Source organism: Physeter macrocephalus, chromosome 8 (assembly GCF_002837175.3).
Source record: "Physeter macrocephalus isolate SW-GA chromosome 8, ASM283717v5, whole genome shotgun sequence".
Taxonomy (NCBI): Eukaryota; Metazoa; Chordata; class Mammalia; order Artiodactyla; family Physeteridae; genus Physeter; species Physeter macrocephalus.
This window is the reverse complement of record NC_041221.1, coordinates 107,558,658-107,566,693: the sequence shown is the minus strand read 5'-3', so window position 1 is coordinate 107,566,693 and position 8,036 is coordinate 107,558,658. Positions and strand designations below refer to the sequence as shown.

The 8,036-nt window shown below is 35.8% G+C and overlaps 1 protein-coding gene across 2 annotated transcripts in view; it reads left to right on the top strand.

Annotated features, from left to right (window-relative positions):
- PJA2 (praja ring finger ubiquitin ligase 2) overlaps nt 1-8,036 on the top strand; it is a 380,196-nt gene that overhangs the window by 334,593 nt on the left and 37,567 nt on the right. The gene's annotated exons all lie outside the window — the stretch shown is intronic.

Genomic DNA, 8,036 nt, shown 5'->3' with positions numbered 1-8,036 from the left:
CTATATTTCTGTTTTTGTGCCAGTACCATACTGTCTTGATTACTGTAGCTTTGTAGTATAGTCTGAAGTCAGGGAGCCTGATTCCTCCAGCTCCATTTTTCTTTCTTAAGATTGCTTTGGCTATTCGGGATCTTTTGTGTTTCCTTAAAAATTGTGAAATTTTTTGTTCTAGTTCTGTGAAAAATGTCAGTGGTAGTTTGATAGGGATTGCATTGAATCTGTAGATTGCTTTGGGTAGTAGAGTCAACATTTTCACAATGTTGAATCTTCCAATCCAAGAGCATGGTATATCTCTCTATCTGTTTGTATCATCTTTAATTTCTTTCATCATTGTCTTATAATTTTCTGCATACAGGTCTTTTGTCTCCTTAGGTAGGTTTATTCCTAGATATTTTATTCTTTTTGTTGCAGTGGTAAATGGTAGTGTTTTCGGCTCTTGGTTTTTAAATTGATTTTTTGTTGTTGTTGTTGTTAATAGTAGCATTGTTTTCTTTGCCTAGAATGATTCTGGACTTTCAAGGGTTATAGAGTATTGTCTTAGTATATTTATTTATAAGTTTTTTCCTTGAGTGGTAATGTCAGTACTCTGAAAAATGACAGATTTTTTATAAACAGAATATACAGATGAGAAAAACACAATTATAGAAACTTTTTTTCTTTTGACTTTTTAGTAATATATTGACTTATAGAACCTGTAGTTGGGTGTACTTAAATGATGGAACTAATTTTAGAGTATTCTTTAAGACACATTGAAATGGCAGAAACACTTACTGTTCTGTTTCTGTTTGTTTGTTTTTTAAGGCTGTCATCAAGGATAACGATTCTACCTAGGATTCTGCTTATATATGCATCTGTAAGCCTTAAGATCTATTTTAGGACCTCATTTCAATAGTCTGTACAATCTTGGGGAGTAATTCTATTTCTGTGCTACTGTTTCCAGTTCCTCTACCCTTACTCTCTGCAAAAGATCACAGTTCCAGAATGCCTTTTAATATGGTGCCAGATAAATGATGAAATTTCATAGCTGTACACTCCTGTTTAGTTTCATTTTGCCACTTGTTCATCTTCCTAATGTTTTACTGTAGTTCTGCTAAGTTCTGGTATTTGCAGATTGGAGAAATGGGGAAACACAGTGACTCTGACCAGTATCTTGAGAAGGAAAGTATAAATAGCTTCTGCTTTGAGTCTGTGAGGGTTTTTTTTGCGTTTTCTCTGCTTTGTAAAACTTGAAGATGATATACTTGAAGAGTTTTCTTGTCATGTTAGTATTATAATAGCTACAAATAGAACTCTCTTATAAAGAACATAAACTAAAATTTACTGTGATATTTCAAGGTATAGGAATTTTTGGCCACTTAAAAAGTATATAGTTTATTCTTTACAAGTGAAAAAATATTTTAATGAATGTACGACCTGATTCCCTGAAAAATTCTAAATGATCACTTAATCGCATCTGAAACATTACACTTTATGGGATAAGCATTGTAGCTGGTTGCATTGTCTGAGCTGTTTGACGAGAACTAAACGCCACCTTATTAAATTACAACTGCAAGGGGAATTTTAACAGGCAGCATATAATTACCAGACTTGGAATTAGACTGGAGAGTTAGGTTAATACCCAGCTCTTTTGAAATATACCCTGAGAACTTTAATAACTGTTTGAGGACAAGATCTTGAGTTTAAAAGAACCTTTCAGCCATGCCGGCACATTTTAACCTTAGGCCTAATTGCTGAAGAGAGGTGTGCTATCTCCTGACCACTTCTTATAGTACTTGAGGTCTTTTGCCAGAGTTTTTCTGTCCCTAGGCCTTAACCTTGCTTAAAAGGTAAAAAACCTTACCAAAGATAAAAATGTCAGGACAACTTTTTTGTTGTTGTTGATTACTTTGGGAGAATAAAAGGAATATTGGTTATTTAGTTGATTAGGATTTGATATACTTAAAAAGGATTTATTGAAATCCTCCCAGGGGTCACATTTTGTTTCAGGTACTCTGTAAATACAAATAGTAATGATTCCTGTTGCCTTGGTGTTCACCAGCTTTATGAGGAAGACAGAATATACAGATAATTATCATGAGGCTAAATTAAGCTCCTTTCCTCTCCTGTATGTTTGCTGAAAGCCATGAGGAAAGCTCCTCTGATCTCGCTATCTCCCAACAAGTAAAACATCTATGAACAGCCAAAACAAAGATCTTTAAGCACATGCTCTAATATTTTAGGAAAACGTTATATCTTGTTTCCAAGTTCATGGAAGTTTAAAAGGAGTAAATTGGGGATAAATAACTTCGTTCCTCAAGCATGCTAGGGAGTCATAGATTACAATATTTTGAAATTAGGGGAAAAGATCAGAAAATTGTAAAAGGTAGGCACAATTTAAAAAGAAAAACCAGGGACTTCCCTGGAGGTCCCCAGGTACTTCCAAGGGCTCAGGTCCAATCCCTGGTCAGGGAACTAAGGTCCCACAACCTGTGTGGCACATCCAAAAAAACAAACCATTTGGGCCTTATTTACTAAATTAAGTAGACATAGATTTGAACAGCTTCCATTTGTATTACTTTACTACAACGTAGTTCAGTGTTAGTACTAGTAAAAAGTCCCAAACTGCTTAGATTATGTTTAGTATACTATTTTGGAAAATGCAGAGAATTTTATAATATGTTTTAGTATAATTTCCTTCCAGAGTATTTTCAATAAAATTCAAAAAGTGTTTTTGATCCACAGCTGGTCAGATAAGAAAATTATCTAAAATTTCACTCTTCCCTAAGCTCCTATATAGTTGAGTTTTTGTGGATGTGATAAATATCAGAGAAGACAAACAAACCAATTCCTTGGGGGACTTAGGGAATAAGAGGTTGCTTTTGGCTGGTTTTACTTCTGTATCTTATTTCTACATAGATTTGTACATAAAATGTTTTGTCTAGAAACCACATATAATTTTATTTACATGAAAAAGGTTTTTCGATTCACAATTGAATCTGTAAAGAGTGTAATACTTGAGTAAGTTATAGTTTTCTGCTCTTGCATATAGCTCTAAATGTTAATGGGAGACAGTACTAATGAAAGACCATATAAAAGTCACAGTGGTATTTTAGTTTTTACTTTGAAAAATTTTAAATATTTAACTCATACGCTTTTATAATCAAGAACAAATGGGTCCTCTCTAGTCCATGACCATTTTGTGTCCTGTTTGTTCTGTTGCTTTTTCTCCTTGAAAAGTTATTTTAAAATCTTTTCTCTTGGGGCTTCCCTGGTGGCGCAGTGGTTGCACGTCCGCCTGCTGATGCAGGGAAACCGGGTTCGCGCCCCGGTCTGGGAGGATCCCGCATGCCGCGGAGCGGCTGGGCCCGTGAGCCATGGCCGCTGAGCCTGCGCGTCCGGAGCCTGTGCTCCGCAACGGGAGAGGCCACAACAGAGGGAGGCCAGCATACCACAAAAAAAAAAAAAAAATCTTTTCTCTTTTTGCTTTTAGTTCCTTATCCTCCTGTCATTCTTAGTGGATAACTTTGTCTCTGCTTTCCTGGAGACACTGAAATAATTAAATGTGAACTTTCTTGTTCTCCTCTCCTCCATCAGAATACATATTAACATACTAACGTATTAGAATATGTTGGTATTGGTTCCTATTTTAAATTTCTTCTTCAATGAAGAGAGCTGACTTTTCTCATTCTGTGTCTGCAGTCATAACTGACACCTTACATATCCGTTACTTTTACTCCTGGGTTCCTTCTCTAAATTTTCTAAATCCTGGGGGCAGCCTTCATTCATCTTGCTCCCTCTTTTAACTACTTTCGTGTTTATATTTTCTCTTCCACTGCTGAATTTTCAGAATAAATGTTCCACATCCATTGCTTCTATTCCTTCACTATCCACTATTATTAAATGCCTCAAAATCTAATTCCCTGTATTATTTCTATATTCTCCCATGTTAACAGTGACCTCCCAATTTCCATAGCCAATTGATTTTTTTCTCTACCCATTTTCTTTGACTTCAGTGCTACCATTGAGCTGTTTGCTCACCCTTTTCTGCTCCATGGTTTCTCTTCCATTGACCTATGTTCGATGCTTCTTTGTTGCATCTTCTCTGGGGTCTGCAAACTTTTTTTAAAAGGTTGACCAGATAGTAAATGTTGTAGGCTTTGTGGACCAAAAGGCAACATTGAGGATATTATGTGGATACTTGTATGACCATTTTAAAATTTAAAAAACATCCTTAGCTTCCGGGCCACTAAAAAACAGACAGGTGGCCGGATTTGGCTCCTGCTCCAGGGCATAATTTGCTGACCTCTGGTATAAAGCTGTTGGGTGACCAGGAGGCTGATACTGCTATTCAGTAAGACAGACCAGAGGATGTCAAGTAGATTTTCTTTGGTAGAGAAAAGAGGAAAATGGTGGTGTGCTGGTAGGAAATCCAAATGAAATTTCTAAGCAAACAGCTTATATAATGAAAGAAGTAACTACCTTTATTAAATGTTTACCATTTTCCAAAAATTGTGTAAAACATTTTCTCTGTGGTATTCATTTAAACAGCACTGTAGACCTGAAAAGTAAATATTAATATCCTCATTTTACAGATGAGGAAAAGTGAGCTCAGGGAGGTTCATTCATTGCCCACGCTTGTACTAGTAAGTACTGAGCAGATCCTAACCTAAACTCTATCAGACTTCAAAGCTTGCTCTTGCCATTGTGGTGTTCCACTGCCACAGTGAAAAAGGCTATCATATGTTGTAGATGGAACTTTCACCTGATGTTAAATGTAGTATTTTGTTTCTTCAGTAAAGAAATTGCCTGTGGTAGGTTTTTTGTTTTTCATAGTAAAAAATCTTAGCCATCGATTCATAGTTTCCTCTGACTAGCCCTCTGAGGCAATTTGGACTTTTAGAGCTACAAATTATTAATAGACATTAAGTTTGAAATTTGTCATAGATAATAACGTTCAGAATGAAATATTAATAGGAAATTATTGATATATTACTTTCTTTCACTTATATCACAAATGTGTATTATTTTCTGGGGAACGTACTTTAAAGACGATTAATTGTTGGCCCTTTTTAAATAAACTGATATCACTGAAAGTTGTCTATGTAAAGTCGTTCGATAGCACCGTCTTAGTTAACTTCCAAGAGCTTACAGGTACTTTACAATTCAGACAGATCTCCTTAGATGCTTTTCTGGGAAAAGGAACTGTGATTTTGCACTTAGAAAAATACCTTTAAATGCAGTGTTAAAGAAGCAGCTGCACTTTAGTGGTTTAGACTGAACGAATAAGAAGGCTAGTCCATGAATTAATTGAAAAACAAAAGAAGCAGTGTTGTAGAGGAAGGTCTTGAAAGAGTGATCTGGTCCTGAAATGGGAAAAAAGGTGAAGTGATTGTGAAGACATTCTTGGTGGTGGGAGGAATAGTTGTGATGAAAATTCGTATTTGGGGGACAGCATTTGGAATAGAGCATATTGGAAGGAAAGAGTTCGATGTAAGGATATACTCATAACTGGGATCAGATGTAGTAAATCATAAGTGCCATTCGAAGTTCAAACTTTTTTTTTTCTGTAGGCCAGTATTTTTTTAAGTGGGTAAAATATATTAAGTGGCACACAGACAAGTGTTTTTAATTTTTATCATTATATATTTATATTAATGTGAATCAAAAAATATATAGCTAGCACATCAAATTTGGAACTTTATGGATATTGCTTAAGAGATAACTAAAATGTATTTGAGTGAAAAAAAATGTTGTTTAAAAAAAAGATTTGATAATAGTTGCTGATGACATTATTTACTAAGCACTTTGGAATGTTTTCTATATATTAACTCATTTATTCCTCAAATGAACTCAATGAGATAGTGGATACTATTATATTTACCTGATAGGTGAGGCAATAAAGGTACAGAGAGGTTAAGTAACTTTTTCACAGCTAATAACTGGTGCATTTAAATCCAGGCCAGCTGACTCCAGAACCTGTGTTCTCAACTGCTGTACCTTAAGACACAGTGTTAATGTACAACTATAGCAAAAATTGTGAGGACTGTAGGCAAATGGCTTAAGTTTATGAAATGCAGCTTTAGTAGAGAGGAACTGTTGAAGATTTTTGGAGTAATGTTATAAATGTACTGTTTGATATAAATGGAAGTGATAGGGATATTCAGAATGCGTTCTTTAAGTGAGTTGAGGGAGTTGGGATTAAGTTTAGGGACACCAGTTAATAATTGATTGTCTCAATATAGGTTTGGAGAAAAACACTTGAACCAAGGTTTTTTAGGGGAAATGGAGAAAAAGGAGCTAGGATATAAGAGCCATTGAACAGAAAGAATGGAAAGTAAAAAAGGACTTAAATGTGGGGAGTTTGTGAAGAGTCAAAGATACGTGGTTTCCAGCTTAAGGGCAGGATAATACCATTAGATAGAAAATCAAGAAAGGGACTTAAATGGCAGATGAATTTTGTTATAAAAATATAATTTTTTAAAAGGAGGCTGAGGCTTCCCTGGTGGCGCAGTGGTTGAGAGTCCGCCTGCCGATTCAGGGGACATGGGTTCGTGCCCCGGTCCGGGAAGATCCCACATGCCGCGGGGCAGCTGGGCCCGTGAGCCATGGCCGCTGAGCCTGCACGTCCGGAGTCTGCGCTCCTCAACGGGAGAGACCACAGCAGTGAGAGGCCCGCGTACCGCAAAAAAAAAAAAAAAAAAAAAAAGGAGGCTGAAAATCTAAAAATGTTTGGTGGGCAGTTAGTGGTTATGAAATCTTAGTATGTTGATCAGCGCTGGGGATATATATTTAAAAGTTATCTACTTCGAGGTGAGTGTTATGTGTAATGAGTAATAATGATGTAGGCCAGGGGTCTGCAAACTTTCTTAAGGGGCCAGATAGTAAATATTTTAGGTTTTGCTAACTAAGAGGCAAAATCTAATATAAATAGGTAAAAAAAAACATTTTTAGCTCACATACCATAAAACAAACAAACAAAACAGGCAGCAGGGCCAGATTTGGCTAAAAGGCTATTGTTTGCCAGTCCTTGACATAAGCTTCTTAAATATGTTGACGGTTTATCATAGACATTCTTTTTCTATTGAAATTTGGAGATATTCCATCAGTTATTTCATTAATTTAGAAAAGTTCAGAAGTTTCATATGTTATCTTTCTGGACAGGATCAATCTCTGAGAGAAATGTTTAAAAAATGAAATTCGCTTTTAAGTAGATGTTAAAAATTGCCAGAAATTAATCTAGAAATCCAACCCTACTTCTTAAAAACATTTCAAAACTGGAGTTGGTAATTTAGCTGTGAATTTGAGAAGCTTCATAGTCAAGGAAAGTTAGCTCAGTAAGCTCCTTTAAAACTATTTTCTGTGTTAGATTTTGACACTGATACAAGTCTGGAAATGATTTACTTGATCTTAGATTATTCTTTGGGTCACAGAAAATTTTACAGAATGTAAGCAGTTTTGGCTCACACCCAGTGAAGGAACACCTTTTATTTGCTATGCCAGGTCTATGTTCTATTTCTTCTCCAGGATGTTTGGGCCCTGAAAATTGGAAGTTGATTTTATTTTTTTTACTTCTGCTAACTTCTCAGAGCTCAGATTAATGCTGCTCTTTGTTAATTGCATCTTGATCTCTTGGGTTTATCTGCCTGTAGAAGGAGACAATACCAATTATCACTTCCTTTCAAAAAAGTAAATTAAATTTTGTTATTTTGGGGTTTCTTAAAAGTCAGTGCACAAAGGGTAATATCTTTAAGAGAATTCTTGACCAGAATGGTTGATATGGTTAGAAAAAGCATTTAAGATTTATTTTCAACAGTGTTAAGTAATATTTTAGCTTCTGGTAAGATGTCTGATGCTTTGCGAGTTGTTGAATGTTACCAAATTAACCAAAGTTAAATACGTATACTATCTAAAAGTAATTCTAAGGAGATTTTTTTTTTTCTTTTTTTTTTTTTTTTTTTTTTTGCGTTACGCGGGCCTCTCACTGTTGTGGCCTCTCCCGTTGCAGAGCACAGGCTCCGGACGCCCAGGCTCAGCGGCCATGGCTCACGGGCCCAGCC